Source organism: Propithecus coquereli, unplaced genomic scaffold (assembly GCF_000956105.1).
Source record: "Propithecus coquereli isolate 6110/MARCELLA unplaced genomic scaffold, Pcoq_1.0 Scaffold17, whole genome shotgun sequence".
Lineage (NCBI taxonomy): Eukaryota > Metazoa > Chordata > Mammalia > Primates > Indriidae > Propithecus > Propithecus coquereli.
Genome location: NW_012141635.1, coordinates 528,388 through 549,726, shown reverse-complemented (window position 1 = coordinate 549,726; position 21,339 = coordinate 528,388).

The following is a 21,339-nucleotide window of genomic DNA, read 5'->3' as shown; positions in this document are numbered from 1 at the left end:
TGGACATTTCATATTTAGTGACCTAATATTTAATCATACATTCAACTAACATATATTAAAACACTTATAGCGTGTAGGAGACTGTACTTGGTATGAGGGAGCACAGAGCTGAAGACACTCACTTGTCTTCTCTTCAGTGAAATATAGGAGATAAGCAAGTAACCTCAAATTACATAAAAGGGCAAGGAAATCTCATAATTGCAATATTAGCAAAGTGCTACATAAGCAAAGAAGGACAAGAGTGAGAACAACTAGCATTACTGAGTTTTTGCTATGTGCCAAACCTTTTGCAAACCACTTTACATTTATTTTGTCATTTTGTTCTCCTTATAGCCCTATGAGAATCTACTGTTCATGGCTTTGTTTTATAGCTGAAGAAAACTTCAGCCAGTTTAGGTCAACAACCCATGGTCACACGGTAAGTGACAAAGCTAAGATTGAGATTCACATCTGCCTAATTCTGGAGGCCCAACGTATATCAATGGCTCTCAAACATTAGCGTGAATAAGCATTACCTGAAGAGTTTGTTACAAATGAAGACTCTAGAAGCATTGTCCCCAGTGAATCTAGGATAGAGCTCAGAAATATAATTCATTTTTTCTCTCTCTCTCTCTCTCTCAAGTAAGTATCCAGTCCATTCTGATTCAGGGCATGCAAGACCACAATGTGAGTAGCATGACACTATTATACAAATTCAGTCTTATGGAGAGGTAAACAGGTAAAAGTTGATAATATATAAACTAGGAGGTAGAAAAGGGGAGGGGAGCAGATGAATGTCTAGGCCAATATCAGAATATACAAATTAGGGCATGCAGGGCATGCAGGGCATGCTCCAGGAATTATAAGTGAATATGGCTGAGATGTAGGGTGTACATGGTGGCATTAAGGAGATTACAATCATGCATCGCATAATGACAGGGATACATTCTGAGAAGCATCTTGTTAGACAATGTTGTGATTGTGTGGATATCATAGAGCAATAGAGCATATTTCATAAATTTAGACAGTAGCCTATTTCTACCAGGCTACAACCCTGTACAACATGTTACTGTACTGAATACTATAGGCAATTATAACACAGTGGTAAGTATTTGTGTACCAAACACATCTAAATACAGAAGGATACAGTAAAAATACAGTATTATTAATATAATCTTATGTGACCACATAGTATATGCTGTCTGCCCTTGACGGGTCATTATGCAGAGCATCACTACAACAGCAGAGGGAGGTGGAGGCACCGTCATGAGACGTCTGTTTGCCTTCCTAAGCAAGGCTTATCACACAGTGATTAAAAGCACAGGATCAGGTGACAAACTACCTGGACATGATTCTACACACCTCTTTTAAGAGATCTGAGAATATGGATAATTTATTTAACTGTTCTGTGACTCAGTTTTCTTATGTATAATTGGAAATAGTAATCCTACCTCATTATTTATAATCCTACCTTATTGTTTAGATAAAATAATACACATAAAACCCCTTGGACAGTGGCCTGGCACATAAGCACACAATAAACATTAGCCCTTGATTTTATGCTGGAGTCAATACGCTGCCCTTAAGTAATTTTTATGGCAAATTTCTCTCTGGTAGATTTTTGGTGGCTGGGTTTAATGATGGGAAATTCTGAAAATAAGACCGGTTAACGGACTATTAAATGTGGTCCAAGTGTATGCAGTTGGGGAGGGATAGAGAAGCAGGGTCAGATTTGAGAAATATTTAGGAGTAAAAGTTATAGAATTTAGGAATAAGTGAATGTTGGGAGTGAAGAGAATGAGGATGATTCCCAGATTTGTAATTTAGGTGACTGGTGTCTCCACTAGTGAATTCCCCTCACTGCACCCTGAATGTCTGCTTTGATAGGTTGTGAGAGCAGATGTTGGATTTCTTTCCCTCTTTCATTAGCTAACTGTCTAAGGGGGTCAGTAATTTCCTCTGTGCTGAAAGCAACGTCCTTGCTTCGTATGTTCCAGGGACACAAATGCAGTTGATTTCACAGTTTCTTCAAGCTGCCTTAGCCTTGCTTCTGGCTATATCTTGATTTATATCAACATACTTAAAACCTTGCTAATGTCACCTGAGGTAGACTGTCAACTGGAGTAAGCTTTCTAGCAAGTTGCTCCCACCTCCTCTCACTTTCAGGTTCATCAAACAAGGCATATGTTTCTGCCGTCGCCAAATTACTGACATACACCCTAGCAAATGCATTCTCATTAAATACAGAGCCGTGTCGGAAACGCCTCGACACTGGAGCTGGTGAAGGTCCCCAGTGTTGAGGCAGCAGTGGTGTACCTTGTACGTATCCCCCAAAGCCCAGCTACAAAATGCCAAACACCTGTCATCATCAAGCGAAATCATTAGAGAACATGGGTGACTTTTGAGAAGCACCTATACTCGAAGAACTTTTAGTGAATAGCAAATCACAGTAGCATATTTTTTTGAAGAGAGTAAACCTTGCAAATAAATACCTATTTTTAATATATATTGATGGGTAAAGAGAAGTCCCTGACTCTGTACGAGGCTCTCACCATTTTCCTAGAATAAGAACTTTCCTCACTATGTACTATTAGTTGCCCCTGAAGATTTAGAGCCAACTGATTGCAAGTTTATATATAAACATAAGGAAGGTCAGTGGGGCAGAAAGTCAATAATATGTGGACCAACATATATTTTAGAAAATCAGTGTGTGGCAAGATGAAGGATGTATTTGAGGAATAAAAATTGGAAACACAGTGGATCAGTTGGGAGATTGTTGCCGGAAAAAAAGGATGAGAACCTGAGCTGGCACAGTGGTGGTAAAGATTAGTTTGGATGTCAAAAGAGGTAATGCAAACGTTTATTGCTTTGCCATAATCTATAGGTATCATTTCACAGCCTAAAATATTCAATCATTCCCCTTTATAAAGAATAAAATTCAACCTCTTTGACATCCCAGGCTTATGTTTCATGACACCAAACCTCGGATCATTTCAGAATGATCTCCACCCCACTTAATTTGATTTTTGCCACACAACATTAAAGGTACCATGCTATTTTTCACTAATCATTTAAAAACCCCATTCAACAAATGTTTAATGAGCACCTACTATATGCCATGCCTCTTTCTCCTATGTCTTCTACTCTAGTGATACAACCACTCAACATGAATTACAAATCCGAAAATCACTTAGTCATGTAATCAATAACTTTATTGAGCACCTACCATGTTTCAGGCAACATTCTAAGTGCTGGAGATGTAGTAATGAGCACAATAAAGTACCCACCTACAGGGGGCTTATAGTCTAGCCAGGGGGACCAGAGTCAATGAACAAAATATTGGCTCTACCAGACAGTTCTAAACATTGTGGGGAACACTAAGGTGGTGGGCGAGGGAAATTAAGAGTGTCAACATGGGGGAATGGGATTTTAAATAAGGTGTCCATGGAAGATCTCACTGCCAAGGTGTATTTGAGAAAGGCCATGGAAGATCTCACTGCCAAGGTGTATTTGAGAAAGGCCATGGAAGATCTTACTGACAAGGTGTATTTGAGAAAGGCCATGTAGAAATAAGAAGCAAGCCATGTGGAGATACAAAGAAAGGACGTTCCAGACAGAAGAAAGTGCAAACGCAAAGCTCTGCACTGGGAACATGTCTGGGGTATTCAAGGTACAGCAAGAAAATGCCACGTGATTGGAGCAGAGTGAACACGGGGAAGAGAAGCATCAGATGAGATGACAGCGGAAATACAGGGCCAGATAGTATCAACCACTGCAAGAATTTTAGACTGTACCTAGAGCAAAAGCTTTGACTGGAAGAACAATATAATACAACCTATATTTTCACTAGCCTACCGTAAAGCACAAAGATGGAAGTGGAGAGGCCAGTCAAGAGGCTATTTCAATAATCCCTGAGGAGAGGCAATATTATTATGGACTACGTGACAATTGTGCAGATGTAAAAAATCAGTTGGATTCTGGATATATTTTATTTACTTGATTGGTTAACAGATAAGACACACGATGTTGGGGGAAAAGAGACCCCAAGGAGAACACAAAAGACAAATTGCCATTTGCTGTGAAAGGAAGACCTTAGGAGGAGCAGCTTTCGAAGAAAAGACCCAAAGTTGAATTTTAACCTATTAATATTATCTGGGATGTCCATGAGAAATCTAAGACAGGATACTGAATAGACAGTTTGACATATTATGGTTGTGTGGTAAGGGGAAAGACCTAAGCGGGAGACATAAATTTAGGAGTTGGCATTTTTCGTGCCCAATATGGTAGACACTAGACATATGTACCTATTTAAATTTAAATTCATTTTACAATAAAATAAAAAGTGAATGAGTCCCTTTAGCAACATGTCAAGTGCTCAGTGCGGCTATGGCTCTTGTGCCTAGGGGTATCATATTTGACAACAGAGGTACAGAACATTCTCATCATCTCAGAAAGTTCTATTGGACAGTGCCAGAGTGATAGTATTTAAAGACATGAAATATGAGACTTGATGAAATAATCACCAAGGGAAGCTTTGAGAGAGATGGGGAGGTGGGAGGTTTCTGTTTCTTACAACTCTGCATATAATCATTTGCGAAACTCTTCTGATTTTGCTCTTAGAAATGTTTCTAGTTAATCTCCCCTTCTTTCCTCTGCCTTCACTTTTGTATTTTCGGCCTTCCTTGCCTCTAGCTTATATGATTGTAGTGGCCTTCTAACTGATCTTTCCAACTCAGGCTGTGTCCCTCATATTCATCTTCCACGTCACTAAAAGAAACATCTGACTAAATCATTCTCCAGTTTAAAAGCTTCTAATAGCTTCCTTACGGCCTAGAGAGTAAAGGCCAACCATGGTGTGTAATGGTATATAAAATTTCTATAACCTGCCCCTGCCCCTGTCTTCAGCATCATATCTCATACTCTCTATCTGTAACTTTATGATCCAGCAGTAATGAATTCCTGGGTGTCCCCTACCCTTTCCCTGCTTTTTATAATCGCCGTTTTCTTAGCTCCTTCTGGTCTCCTTTTTCTGAGATAAATGTTCCACCTTAAACAGACTAACTTTTACTTATTTTCCAAGGCAGAGCTCAAGAGTTTGCCTCTTCTAAGCTTGGGAAAGGTTTTCCATGTCTGTACTATTATAGCACCTGTGTTCCTTTCTATCATAATATTTAACACCCGTTACTGGAAGTACCTGTTTATACGTCTCCACAGTGAACTACAGCTCTCAGAGATCAGTGACTGTACTTTCTACATTTTTCTCCCTGCAAGGCTGACTGCACTATCCCGCATAAATGGAAGGCAACCAACGACTGCTCTTTGAACTGAAACAGAAGTAACAGAACAAGACTCTGGTTTCCTGGCATATACATAAACTATTCTTATGGTTTGCTCATGCTATTTAAAAAACTATTCTTACTTCATTATCTGCTCTGCCCTTCTTCACCCTTCAATGCCCAGCTTATAAGTCATTTTCTCCACAGCTTATGTACCCTCACCCCAGACAATATCATTCTTTCTTCAGATAGAAGCCCTTACCACTATTTGTGTCTCCAAGATAGCATTGTTCACAGTGCACAGTAATAATTATGTCTCCTTGCATTTTCTAGGTTTTATGCATGTAGTACATAGTGAACGTTCAATAAATGCTTGTTAAATACATCTCTTAATTATCATATTAATATACTAAGAGCCCCTGAAGTGGATACTGTTATATAAACCACTTGATTGCAAATAAAAAAAAGCTTCATTATAAATACATTTGAATATAAATGATTTTTTAAATTATTTAAATCTGAAATAAGCTATGAAATTAATCTAATTTTACAGATGAAGAAATAATGCCAAGGAAGTTCAAATTAGTTTTTGAGCCAGAAGTATTTCAAATATCCTGGCCGTCACCAAGTCTCCTGCTCGGCTTGTCTCAGGACTTCCACACCTGGCTTTTCCCCTATCCCCTCGACAATTGTATGCTTGCACGGGCATTCGATATGACAGACAAAGACAAAAATATATACTTCGCCAGCTACATATTACAGAGGCATTTTGATTATGAGGTTGAGATTTATGCCTGAGTAGAAGCAAAGCTGATATAATATTTAATTTAGAAATAATATTAATCACAAACTCAATCCCTTTCTCCTCATAGGTATCTAAAAACATCCCGTACTTTTCAATAAAAAGAAATGGAATGATCAAGTTTCTTTCAGTAAATTGTTTCAGGGCCAAAGCAATGCTTACAGAGAGCTGAAAATACTTCTGTCTCCTGAATGTGCAACAAGACTAAAAGCTGCCACACAGAGAGCTGAGCTCATTTTCTCACAGACAGGCTAATAGCATTAGAGCTGAATTTTCTAAGAAAAAAGATATCTGTAGACACAAACAATCCCCACTGTTTAATCACATGTGCTCACACACATACACACGTGCACACACAGAGTGGATAATATACAACAATAAATTATAGTCATTTTCTCCCAAGAAACTACCAAATATATATGCAGTCATACAGAAAACATTAAGAGACCTAATAATGAGCATTTACCTGAGATAATTACAAATTTCCCATTAAAACCATTTGAACAAATAGCAAAATACTCAAAAATGTCATTGATCCAGAGTCTTAATCTTCCAAATATACCTGTGTCCTTTTTCTGGAAAGTAAGCTAGGGAGGCATATCTTTAAGAAATATTCTCTAAAAACATTAAGTAAATGACACTTGGCCATAGTTCTAAATTGATATTATTAAGATTATTTCTGGTTTCCAAAGAAACCTAATTATAGTATGCTTGATGATTTTTTTTTTTTTTGGCATTGTAATACCTTTGCTCTGAGATTTTTGTCTGAAAAACTGTTTTAATTTATTTTTCTCTCATGTAAAATGTTATTTAAAACTAATTTTCTGTTTTTTTCACATATGTATCACGAGTATGAATAAGAAATTTATGTGATAAACTTCCAAGATGTTTCCTCTGGGGTTGGGAAGTATCAAGGGGAAAATAGTCTCAAAATGATAGGTTTTATAGCTAGAATTACACATCAGTAATCAGTCTTTAAATCCAGTACCATTGACACTGCAGATCTGGTTATCCTTGGTTGAAAGAACACAGCTCTGCCCCAGTTCAAAAGATGGGCTCAGTCAGTTCAAGGTTGAATTTACTACAGTTTATTTCTGGAGTAACTAATGTGTTTTACAAGAAATTTTAATTAGACAAAGAAGCAGAAGGGTAGACACACAGATTTCCCATGACTCTTTTGTATTTCTCTGAAATGTCCTCAAGTCCAGAGCTCTCAGAAATGTACGTGGAGAGAGAAGGCCTCTGGGTCAGAGGCTGATGGAATGGTGGGTGCCTGGACTTTTACACTCCGTTAACCACATCACGAGGCTTGCTTTCCCAGATCCAGTCACTGCGACTCCTGCTGCACGGGCAGAGAGACAATGTCCTCTTCTCTGTGTGTGCCCGACTTGCAGATCCTATGTATTTTCATTTACTTCCAGATAGGAGCTTTAGAGAGTAGGCCAACCATAGACAAATATACCACTCAGGAATAAAGCTGCGCTTTTGTCCTTATAGGAAAGTAAATGAGAACAACAGTATTATCAGTAGTTATAAGGCCCTTCGCTATCCCTGATTTTCTCCTATAGAGAGATAACACTGGGTGAAAAAGAAAAGGAATCCAGTCTCAGTGTCCTCAATGTGAAATATAAAGGAACCAGCTGCCACGATTTCATTTTTTTAAAAATAATTAAGCCTGTCACTGGAGACTGACAAAGATACACCAATTAGTGACAAATATAATATACTAACTAGTGGCAAATGTTGCAATTATTTAAGGAGGTTTTTTTATTTGTATATATTCATGGAGTAAAAGTACCATTTTGCTACATTGATATATTACGTGGTGGTAAAGTCAGGGCCTTCAGAGCATCCATCACTGGAGCAATATACATTGTACCTACCAAGCAACCTCCCATCATCCACTCCCTCCCACTCTTCCAAGTCTTTATGCACGTTATTCCACACTCCGCTTCCATATGTGCAGTGGAAGTACCTCTTATAAGCAAGCTCATGTGATATTTGTCTTTCTGTGTCTGAGTTTTTTCTCTTGGTAATGGCCTGAAGTTCCATCCATATTGCTGCAAAAGACATAATTTCATTTTGGGGGATGCTGAATAGTATTCCATTGTATATATATACCACATTTTCTTTATCCAATCCTCCATTTATGGACACCTAGGTTGATTCCATATCTTTGCTATTGTGAATAGTACAGTGATAAACATATGAGTGCAGTTATCTTTTCTATATTTTGCCTTATTTTCCTTTGGGTAGATATCCAGTAGTGGGAATTGCTGGATCATATGGTAGTTCTAATTTTGGTTCTTTGAGAAATCTTCATGCTGTTTTCCATAGAGGTTGTATGAATTTATATTCTCACAAACAATGTATAAAAGTTCCCTTTTCTCCACATCCTTGCCAATATCTGTTATTTTTTTGTCTTTTTAGTAATAGCCATTCTGATTTGTGCAAGAGGGTATCTCATTGTGCTTTCAATTTGCATTTCTCTGATGATTAGTGATTTTGAACATTTTTTTCATCTGCTTATTGGCCATCTGTTTGTCTTCTTAGAAAAATGTCTATTCATACCCTTGGCCCACTTTTTAATGGGGTTATATGTATTTTGTTGTTGTTGTTGAGTTATTTTAGTTTCTTGCAAATTTTTGTTATTAGTTCCCTGTGGGATGTATGGTTTGCAAATATTTTCTCTCATTCAACAGATTGTCTGTTTGCTCTGTTGATTATTTCCTTTGCTGTGCGGAAGCTTTTTAGTCTAGTAAAGTCCCTTTTGTCTATTTTTGGTTTTGTTGCCCATGCTTTTGAGGTCTTAGTCATGAATTATTTGCCTAAATTGATGTCCAGAAGAGTTTTCCATAGGTTTTCTCTGAGTATTTTTATAGTTTTAGGTCTTACACTCAAGTCTTTAATCCACTATTAGTTGATTTTTGTGTATGGTGAGAGATAGGGGTCCAGTTTCCTTCTTCTGCATATGGAAATCCAATTTTCCCAGCACCATTTATTGAATAGTGTACCCTATCCCCAGTGTAAGTTTTTGTCTTTGTTAAAGATCAATTAGTATAGGTATATGGTTTTATTTCTGGGTTTTCTATTATGTTTCAGAGATGTGTGTGTCTACTTTTATGCTAGTACAATGCTGTTTTGATTACTATAGCCTTCTAGCATAATTGGAAGTCAGGCAATGTGATGCCTCTAGTTATGTTCTTTTTGCTTAGGATTGCTTTGGCTGTTTGGGCTCTTTTTGGTTCCATAAGAATTTTAGCGTTGTTTTTCCAATTCTATGAAAAATGACATTGGTATTTTGATGGAATTGCACTGAATCTGTAGATTGCTTTGGACAGTATGTACATTTAGTGATGTTGATTCTTTCAATCAATGAACATGAGATATTTTCCATTTGTTTGTGCCATATATGATTTCTTTCTTCACTAATTTGTAGGTATCCTTATAGGGATTTTTCACTTCCTTGGTTAAATATGTTTCTAGGTATTTTCTTTTACAGCTATTGTAAATGGGATTGAGTTCTTGGTTTGGTTCTCATCTTTGTCATTAGTGGTGTGTAGAATTGCTATTGACTTTTGTACATTAATTTAATTACCTGAGACTTTTCTGAATTCATTTATCAAATATCAGAGTCTTCTTGAGGAGTCCTTAAGGTTGTATAGGTATAAGATCTTATTATCAGCAAACAGAGATAATGACTCTCTATGGGAAGCAGCTATTAGTGACACTGTGGCCTGGGGATAGATGTCAGGGTTTGATTAAATGGAGAGTCATGAGCCTCAGGACAGGTGTGTGGTCAGGAAGCAGATCACTTTCCTACCACAGATTAGTCTATCCCCTGAGAAAACAAAGAACCTCTCATAGTAAATAAAGTTCAAATACCTACCTGGCTTCTGCTACAGCTGACTCTTATCAGTAAGTGCCATCTACTGGCCCTGGAGGTTTAAAAGTATAACACAATTTAATACCTGCTGTCATAAGGGCATAGTGCTAGAGAATGAGTTAAGCTTCCTGAGACTGCCATAATTCTAGTAGAGCAGAAATTTAAAAGCCAACTCATATGCAAAGTACATCTCTACTGCAATCAGCATCTGAGAAAGCCACTACATAAATGTTATCTATAGCCAAGGAACTTGTACAGAGCCTTGACCCCCTAAAAGTACCCAGAATCAAAGCCAAACAACCAAACACAACATACAATATGCTCGCACCCTCAACAGAGAAAATAAAATAAAATAACAAAAATTTAAAAAGTCCTATCTAAATGAAAGTTAATTCAAAAATAAGAAATGATAGTTTCTCCAGATGAGAAGGAACCAGTATAAAAACTCTGACAGCATGAAAAGACAGACTATCTTGACCTTCCCAAAGGATTGCAGCAAAGGATCTCCAGCAACAGATCCCAACCATAAGGGAAATTTTGAAATAGATAAATAATAGAAATAGATAAATAGACAGAAAAATAATTCAAAGTATGGATTTTAAGTAAGCTCAATGAGATCCAAGAGAAAGTTCAAAACCAACACAAAAAAATCAAAAAATTACTTAGAATTTGAATTAAAAATTTACTAAAAATACATATGTTTAAGAAATAACAGAATTTCTGGAAATTAAAGACACATTTAGAATGTGTATAAAATACAGTGGAAAGTTTTAACTGTATACTAGACCAAGCAGAAGAAAGAATTTCAGAATTGAATGGCAAAGCTTTCAAATTAACCCAGTTAGACAAAAATAAAGAAAAAAAGAAATAAAAGAAATTAACCAAATCTCCAAGAAATAAGGGATTATGGAACACATACAAACCTAAGAATCAAAGATATTTCTGAGTGAGAGGAAGAAAAAACAAAATGTTTGAAAAACCTATCTGAGTGGATAATTGAGGAAAACTTCCCTGGTCTTACTAGAGATTTAGACATCAAGATATAAGAAGGTCAATGAATTTCTGGGAAATTCACTGCAAAAAGGACTTCACCAAGGTACATAGTCATCAGATTATCTAACATCAATGTGAAGGAAAAAATTCTAAGGACAGTGAAACAAAAGCATCAAATAATTTATATAGGAAATCTTATCAGACTAACAGCAGGGTTCTCAACAGAATCCTCACAAGCCAGAAGGGAGTGGGGTCCTACTTTTAGCTTTCTTAAACAGAATAACTGTTAGCTAAGAATTCTGTATCCTGAAAGACTAAGTTTTATAAATGAAGGAGAAATGAAGTTTTTTCCAGATAAACACTGAGGGAATTTGTCACCACTAGACAAGCCTACAAAAAATGCTATTGTTTTCCTAATTCCTTGAGATATGATGTTAGGCTGTTAATTTTTGGTCTTTCTACATTTTTGTTGTGTGCGTTCAGAGCTATACATTTCCTTCTTAGCACTGCTTTTCCTATATCCCACAGATTTTAATATGTTGTATTTTAATTTTCATTCATTTCAAAAAACTTTTTAATTATTGTCACAATTTTTTCATTGACCCGGTGATTGCTCAGGACCATTTTGTTTAATTTGCATGTATTTGTATAGTTTCTGAAGTTACTTTCCTATTGATTGCTATCTTTATTCCACTGTGGCCTGAGAAGATTCTTGATATGATTTCAAATTTTCAAAATTTGTTAAGACTAGTTTTGTGGTCTAACATGTTCTATCTTGAAGAATGTTCTATATGCTGGTGACAAAACCATATATTCTGTACTTGTTAGGTAGAATGTTCTATAAATGTCTTGTTAAGTCCATTTAGTCTAAAGTCCAATTTAAGTCCAATGTTTCTTTGTTGATTTTCTGTCTCAATGATCTGTCTAGTGCTGTGAGTGGGCTGTTAACATCCCCCACTGTTGTTGTATTGTACACTTTTATTGTATTGCTGTCTGTGTCTTTCTTTAGATCTAGTAATATTTCTTTTGTGAATCTCAGTGCTCTGATGTTGGGTACATATATTGTTATATCCTCTTGCTGAATCGATCCCTTTATCATTATATAATGACCTTCTTTGTCCTTTTGACACTGTTTATGATTTGACTCTAGACATTCTGAATACAATATGCTGTGATGAAGTACTTTTTGTCAAAAGTATTTGCCTGGGAATCATTAGGCCTCCGGTGTGTGAATGTCTAACTCTCTTGCTATACTTGGGAAGTTTTTATTGATTATTTCTTCACATAGGTTTTCTAATATTTTTGATCCCTCTTTACCCTTGAGAATACTGATAATTCATAATTTCAGTCACTTTATGTAGTCCCAGCTGTCTCTAAGACTTTGTTCACTCCTTTCAATCTTTTTTCCTTATTTTTGTCTAACTGGATTATTTAAAAAGACATGTCTTCATGTTATGAGAGTCTTTGTTTTGCTTGGTATGGTCTATTACTGAAACTTTTGAAGGTATTTTGTATTTTCTTTAATAAATTTTGCAATTCCAGAATTTCTGTTTGTTTGTTTGTTTTTTTTAATAACTGAAGATATTGCCTCCTTGGTAAATTTCTAATTCATATCCTGAATCAATTTTCTGATTTCTTTGTATTGGTTTTCAGATTTCTTTTGCATCTCATTGAGCTTCTTTATAATCAATATTTTGAATCCTTTATCTGGCATATTAGGAATTATTTTTGATTGGGATCTGTTGCTGGACAATTGCTGTGGTCCTTTGGTGGTGTCCCATTTACTTTTTCATGTTTCCTATGTCCTTCTGTTGATATCTGCACATCTCATATGGCAGTTACTTCTTTCAATTTTTTGAAGATATTCACATAAAGGAGAATTTTCTCCTGGAGATGTATAGATGTTGTTGGTTGAATATGATGCTTTGGCTTTGATTTTGAGTGCCTGCAGTAGGTGTGATGTTTCTATGATTTCATTGGCAGTACACAAGGTCCGTGGTATCTGTGACTTCCTCAGTGGCTTAGGGTATGGTTGTTAGTTGAGGCTGTGGTGAAGTTTTGCTAGGAACTTGGACACCAACTGAGCCAGTCTTTGGGACCCAGTGGTGGCAGCAGTGGGCTGAATGTGCCTGTTTTAGGCCCCAGAGCAGCTTATACTGACACTAGTGTTTGTGGGTCCAGGAGGGCCAATGCTTGGGTCTCCAGGTGACTTTCTCAGAAACTAACAGTGGGAGAAGTGAGTCAAATGTGTGGGTGGGTTCTCAGGCCCCTGGGCAGCTGGTATGACGTGGGTGATGACAGTAGTGCTGGTGGAGTAAACCACTGGGCCCCAAACAGTCCATGTTGCTGTTGCTGGTAGCTGTGATGGGTTGGGTGGGCTAGTCTCTAGTCCCCCAGCCACCCACAACAGGGTAGTGGGTATTGTCCTAAGTGTGCTTAGGAGAGCTGGGTCTCCCCTGTTCTCCCTGGCCACATGGTGGCTACTGACCAGGAGTTTTAGTTACGTACAAACCGGGATTATAGAAACGGAGGGATCAACTTTGCTTTCCCTGCCTCCCTCAAACCACACAGGGAAGTTTCTTGGTTGGAACTGGGCAAGTCACTCTCTTCTCTAGTCTTGGTTACCAAATCCGCTCATCCTCATTGTCGAGGGCATCTTTTCCCAGTGTCACGCTCCCGCTCTACAATGTTTTGTTTTGTTTTGTTAAAGCAAAACCTATTTTGAAGTAAGCCAATGTATATTAAGTATTTTATATCATCCAGTTGAAAGAAAACTCCAAAAGAAAGTGGGCAAGTTAATATTTTTGGCAACAATTTTGAAGTCTCCCACCATGAATTATTTAAAAACTGGTAAGATGCTATTATATGTTTCAAGGGATATTTTAAAATTAAATATTCTTATTCCAGATGCCATATTGTGAAGAATATGACAGTCATTTCAACATATTTTTCCTTTGTCAAAAGAAAAGAAAAAAAAAAAGAATTGTATATAATTCTCTTTCCAAAATCCTCTGCCTGGTGTAATAATAGTCTGAGTAGTTAGGTTCTCAATTTATTAGGAAAGAATATTATCAACTTTAAGGAATGGAGTCTCTATCTGAGATTCTCTAAAATTGATAGATTGACCCAGCCATACAACAAAACAGACCCAGTCCTGCAACTCCTCAACACATCCAGACTTCCCTGTCCGTAAAAATGTTTTCCCCCATTGTCCCTGAAATACAGTCTAGTCATTTGAATTCTGCATTTCTTTTTCATGTTGCTTGATCTCTAATGTTATTTTGAAGGACATCACAGAATAATTAGTGTTATAACAGATAAGAAAACAAGGTGTGATGGGGACACACAGGTGGTAATCCTAGCTCAGATTGGCGCCTTTTAAGAGACATTAAGGGAAAAACAGTATTTAGCCAGGCAAAGAAGAGTTAATGGACGTTCTAGAAAGAAGGATACTTATATGAAAAAGAATAACAAAGTGATATTTTATAGAGGAAAAGGTAAAAAATATAGGACAGCTTCAGGTTCTGGAGGGTCTTGTGTGATTTAGCAAGCCTAGATTGTATCCAGAGTATTAGAATGAACCAAAGAAGGATTTAAACAGAGAAGGAAATGAACACAAGTATTTTTATTTTTTTTAAATATTTTTTCATCTGGAAAACTTCTCAATTAAAACTTTCCAAAAAGAATTTAGTGCAGGGAAACTCATACTAAGTGTTTGAAAAAATAATCCCCAGATCTCAAAATCTTAGCAGGTTAGAACAAAAAAATTTTTGTCCTGCTCCTATGAAGTCCAGTGTGGTATTTCTCATTGGGGGACTCTCTTGGGATATTTTTAAAAAAGAACTCCTGGAAGCAATGTGGAGAATAGACTGAATCAAATTAGGAGTAAAGCCTAGTTTAGAGATAACTAAAATGCACTCCTTCCCTCAGGGGAAAATGACAAGTGATTGAATTGAGGCAAGGACCGTGAGAATGCAGACACAATGGGTTCTAGAAAGGTCGACTAGATTGGTGATCAACAAGACATGGAAGGTAATGGAGAGAAAGAAATTCAACATGGCTCTCATGTCATTGACAAAAAGCTATATGGATGATGCCACGATCCATGGAGACACTGACGTAAGAATTAGAAGTTTCGAGGGGGATGATGAGTTTAAATAAACTATACATTGTGAAATAATAAAATTAATAATATTGACAGCAACTAATATACACTGCGCTGATCCAATTTTATTTTTTAATCTCATTTTCTCCTCACTAAAAAAACCCCTGTGAGGTAAATATTATTAAAATTATTATTTTTACTACCCCATGCTACAAATAAGGAAATTTAAAGGAACTTAATAACTTTTGCAAGGTTACTCAGATAGTTAAATTCTATGCCTAGTACAATGTTGGTTGTTTGTGGTTAAAACTCAGAAGAAAGCATTCATGTGAACATCTAAGTGTAGCACTTGTGAGCTTTGTAGTTGAAGTCATGAAAGTAGACATGTCCACCCAGTTATAGTGGATAGAGAAGAGAAGAGGCGAAACCAAAGGCAAAACCCTGAGAAGACTGATTTTTAGGAGCTAGATGAAAAAGCAAAAATTACAAAAAAAGGCAAGAAGCCAAGAAAAACCTTATCAAGAAAGATGAGATGCTTTAAAGTTTATAGTCTGCATACTGGTCAAGCAGTAAAGCATGGGGTATGTCCTCTGGATTTACCTTCTAGTAGTTGAGGACTACCGTGGAGTAAAGGAAAAGCAGTAGGTTTTTAAGGGCTGGAATCAGACAATAGTGTGTGGAGGCACGATTAGGAAGAGAATAAGTGGAGATAGAAAAAGGAAAACCACCTTTAATGTCACTTTGCTGTGAAAGCAGAAGAGAGAGTAGCGAGATTTGGGGGATAGATATGCTTATTGTCACTATTGTTTAAAGATGCTTAAAATTTGAAGATGAAGGAAAAGTTGCCTAGTGAGTATAAACATACATAAAAGAGGGGAAAATTGCTTAAATGATGTTCCTTAGAAGATGAGATTTTGAGCAAGAGTGAACTGATAAGCCTTAGTAGAAGGAAGAGTTCCTCCTCTGCTAAATATAAGGAAGATTCTTTCCTGTCAAGACCCACACCCACCATTGAGGTTTCTAAACAAGATGGGGGGAGAAAGAGGATGTATAAGTGAAGTTGTTTATTTTTAATACTATCTTAAGTATTTTCAAGATTTTGAAATTTATCTTACCAGCAATGGTCTCCAACTAATGACTGAAGTTTGAAGATCAGATTCCTTCCTTTCTGTTTATCGTTGATTTTAATCTTTATATCTCTTTTATTTTGGTATAGTTGTAGAAGACATAATACATTCAATGCTTTAGTGAAAATGAGTTGGTTTGTTGTTGTTGTTGTTGTTGTTGTTGCTTTATCCAAAATAAATGCTTCTGTTGGAAGCCTAATAGAAACTGTAAAGGATAAATCGCTCAGACAAGGGTGGAGTATATATTAGAAAGTTTTGTTCACTTCACATTTCCTGCTGTCTCACGATTTTAGTTTACATTTATTTCCACTCCCATCTCTCTTGCGCCATTGCCTCTAAACTACAGTTCTAATCCATAGTTGTTTCAGTCTGCTTAGGCGCTATAACAAAATATCATAGACTGGATGACTCTGGAGAGAGAGAGAGAGAGAGAGAGAGAGAGAGAAAGTCTTTTCCTTTTCTTAAAAGTACACCAGTTCTACAGGATTAGGGCCCTACTGTTATGACCTCATTTAATAATCTTGATTATCTATCTCCCGATAAAGTCACTTGGGGGTGGGGTTAGAGCTTCTACATATGAATTTTTTGGGCAGTAGTGGACACAATTCCAGCCACAGCATTGATGTAACAGTTAATGTCCATTGCTAAATGACCCCAACTTGCCTTTCTAGCTTCATCAACTGTTGATCATTTGAGGGTACATAACTGGATAGCACATTCATCAAGCCTGGAACCTTGTTTAGTAGGGGAAACCTAATAATAAGTTCACAGTCACCTCATTGTTTATGGGCTGAGGCAGCACAAGGGACTTAATAGGACCTGTCAACAGGCTGTGGGGCTTATGCCCAGATGATAAAGGAAACACCAGTGACTCTTCTAGCAAGATCAGGGGCTGGCTCAAGGCTTTCAGTTCAAGTAGCAAGAGGTGGTGAAATCTTGCTCTACTTCCTAGGTAGTCTGCTAGGATATTTGTGCCTTATGTGCTTTTCTGTTTATTGACTTTTCCTTTCCAAGCAGTCTTTTTATGCATACGACCAGCATTTGTTCTGGGTTGCAGCTGCAGTGGCCCAATGTCATAGCAGGTTAACTCTAATCTCTCATTTTCTCACCCTATTTACACACCAGCCACTTAAAGATGATTAGCTGTCCAAAGGAGTCATACTCTGTCATAATTTTTAGTGTTTGAATCTTTGTTCTCTCTGTCTAGTATCTCTCTTTTCTACTTGAGGAGTGTCTTCTAGTAATCTTTCATTTGTAAGATATTCTCTATCCACCACAACATAGCCAAGGGAAATCTCTTCTTCAATCATCTTACTATAGTACTTGTAGTATGTGTTTATTACAGCACTTATAAATCAAAAGTATTTTTTAATTTTTTGAAAAATTTTTAGAGATAGTGTCTCATTATGTTGCCCAGGCTGGACTCAAACTCCTGGGCTCAAGTGATCCTCCTGCCTCAGCCTCCTGAGTAGATGGGACTACACATGTGCACCACTGCACCAGGCTTTCAAAAGTATAGATTCTATTTGTTTAATATGAATTTACTAAAGGCAAAAATAATACCTCATCCTTCCTTTTATTCCTAGGTTTTATTACCATGCCTAGAATATGGTAAATGCTTAATAAATGTATGTTGAGTAAAACACTAAATGAAAGAATTTTTTTCAGTCTTGGAATTCCTATAAGCATGCATAACGTGTAACTCATTGTATTCATTCATTTCCTGACTGACTCATTTTTTCAACAAAAAAATATTTGACACTTTCTATGTCCCAAGTATTATGCTAGGCCCCCTTGGAAGAGTTGTGAACAGCAAAGTCTGGAGTCAAAAGGACTGAATTTTCTTCTGGGCTCTTCTGTTTACTAGCAGATGATCTTGGGCAAGACATTTTACCCCTTCAAGCTACAGTGTCACTATATATAAAGCGGGGGGATCATAGTCCTTTCCGATACCGTGTGTTATGAGAGGTAAATATAAATCAATTTGAAATGTTTAGTCCTTTTTGACACGTAATAAATACTCAATAAAGGACGTTATTTTTCTTCTCCTGTATTCATTCTTGTCATTGCTACATGGAGAACGAGCATTGCTTTTATGGAGCCCAACATTAGTAGTCGTATAGTAGCCCTTAGCGTTGGCATCCCGTCGTTTCTAATGTATAAACATTACTTATCTTACTGGATTGCAAATTCCTTGCAGGCAGGAATAAACAGGTGCTCTTTGTGAAGAGAAACTTCTCCTTTATGATAATACTGTAATATCATTGTTAAAGGACCACAATACTAGTCAAGAAAAAAATGTAGTTGTTTGATTTATGTATTAAAGGTGAAGAATCAGGGTTGAATCTCATTCATTGGATGAACAGCAATAAGTGCAACAATAAAAATATACTTTGATGGAATGGTGGTTGTGGATCAGTCACAGTGCTAGCAGTGGATTATGTTACTTTCTCCTTACAGTGACAACTTGCTGTAGATATATTTTAATCGCTGCAGAAACCAAAGCTCAGAAATCTTAAGTAGCTGCCCAAAGCTACGTCCTCTTTCACTCATGCTCTACCAGACTGCCGATGCCCATTTCTGCAGTACAGCTACGATGCCCTCGCACCCTATGTTGTAATTTGTGACACTCTTTTGCTTCCCAATCCCAGTTGCATCTTTCTGCTCGTTCCTAAACCGTAAAACAATATATGACACATCACATTTTTGTCTTTTGGAAATACATTGGAATATTTCTCTTTTGAGATTTTTCCCTTAGGGACTGTGTAACTCTAAGGAAGGACAGGAATTATTAGGAAATAGAAAAATCAGGGTAGAACATATGTGGAGAGAAATAACCACAGATAATACTGTACTGTTGGAAATGGAGAGAGTCAAATGCATGCGGGAGTGGTCTGTGCAGTCTCAGACACAGGCCAGAGGGAGCGAATGCATGATGGATGTCATGAGCAGCCCCATCAGTTTGGCCCATTGTACCTTATCTTAAAATACTTTATCATCTCTGTTGGTGATTATTATATACTTAGATTTGGAATTTTTTGTGCTTTCTCCATTTTTCTTATGTAATATGTGTATATTCCTAGAGAATATCAGTTGGATACAGAAACCCTATTGTCCTGCATTTTTCATTTTTTAATAAAGTACTATTGTAAATAGTTACAATAAAATGAGCTAGCGTGGATCTGGAAGACCCCCTTTTTTCTTTCTGCTGTCAGCATGATCACATTTGCTGATCTGTGAGATTTACATGCAGTGAACAGAACTCACACCTTAACAGGTGATTAAATCTGAAACATGACCAGCGATAACTGATCTTTCTTTTCCAGCTCTTTCTAGATGCAATGTAGCTACCCTTTCAAGGGCAGCATGCAGTGTGCTCTGACAAAATGAAGTTCTCTTGAACACTAGGGGCTAAGAGCAGCAAATTCCTTCAAGTCTTGGATAGAGGTGACATAGTCAACTCAGCTACTCTTAGAAGACACTTAGTGAACCAGCCTGACATACAGGGGCCCATATAGTGACCTAAGAGATACATGATACTGCCGGACTATTAGTTGGTTAGCAGTGTGCTAGACAGCCAAAAAATGACTGTCACTAAAGTAGACACCATGGAACAAATGGTCTCCTAAGATCTCTTCATGTCTGGCTATTTTCTGGTGTTGAAAGAAGGTCATGATTACTGTGTAAAGGCCCCTGTATTATTAACACTTCAAATATATCCATTTTATGAGATAATGGTTCCCACTCTCAGTAACCCACCATTTATTGTACCCACTGGAACAAGACATGGGGGTTTTCCTTCAATCTCTACTGTAAGTGTCTCTACTTTTAGCTAGTCAGGTCCTTCCTAGGCTTAAATTGTGACCATGATATTCTTGCAGTTGTCCTCAGGAGATGAAATAAAGCTCTGGGCTTCTGCTATTCATAATCATACCTCCTGAACATGAAAGCCACATTGGTATGGAGTCCTGAGTATTGTTTCACACCTACATTTCTAGTCATGTGCTCTGAAGTCCTGGAGAGACTTTCTTGTTATAGTAAACCCCCCATTATGTGTCTGAACATTGAGTAAGGATGGCTGTATCCTCTGGAGTCTGTGCCTTGGTTTACAAAAACTACCTTCTGTTAGATTTAAGCAGTTTCTCCTGTATTCAGTTTGCTTTATTACATATATCGTGTTACATAAAGATGAGAACTGAAGGAAAAAAATGAAGCAGAGAAGGGGGATATAAGTTCCACGGGTTTCAATTTTAGATCAAGTAGCCATGGAAGGTTTCACTGAAAAGATAACATTAGAGAAAAGGCCTAAAAAAAAGGAGGAAGGTACCATGAAATTACAGGGGAAAGAATCTTCCAGACTGAAGGAAAATTAAAATGCCCTATGGTGGGGACATTACTGGTGTGTACAAAGAAGAGCCAGGAAGGAAATATGATAAGAAATAATGAAGAAGTAGGGAGAGAGGAGATCAGAAAGACAAGGGAGCTGAGATTGCTCAGAGCAGCATTGTCCAATAGAAATAGGATGTGAGTCACGTGCATAATTTTAAATTTTCCAATAGCCACCTTATATAGTTAAAAAAAGAACATGCAAAATTAATTGTGATAATATGTGCTGTTTAGCTCAATTTGTGAAAATTATTTTCATATGCAATCAACGAAAGAATTACTGAGACATTTGACTTTTTGGGGTACCAAATCTTTGGGATTTTGTGTGTATTTTACACTCATAGTACATCTCATTTTGGACTCTCCACATTTGGAGGGCTCGGTAGGCACATGTGGAAAGGCCTGCAGGGCTACTGTGCTGGACAGTGCAGACTAGAGACTTGAAAGCCGTTTTAAGAACTTTAGATATTACTGTAAGAAAGATAAAAAGCAACTGGAGGATTTTTAGAACAAAAAGGACATGATTTTACTCATACATTTCAGCAGGATCACTCTGAAGACTGTGTTGTGAAAACTGAAAAGTGGAAAGGGATTCTGCTTGGAGACTATTGCAAAATCCCACGTGAGAAGATGGTAGTAGCTGAGGTGTTCACTTTGGAGGCTGTGAGGAGTTCTGGATATATTTTGAAAGTAAAGCTGATATTATTTGCTGACAGATTGCCAGATAAGAGTGAAAGAGAACAGTTAAAAAGATAAATTGAGCCATGTATGTATTTTTTAAATTA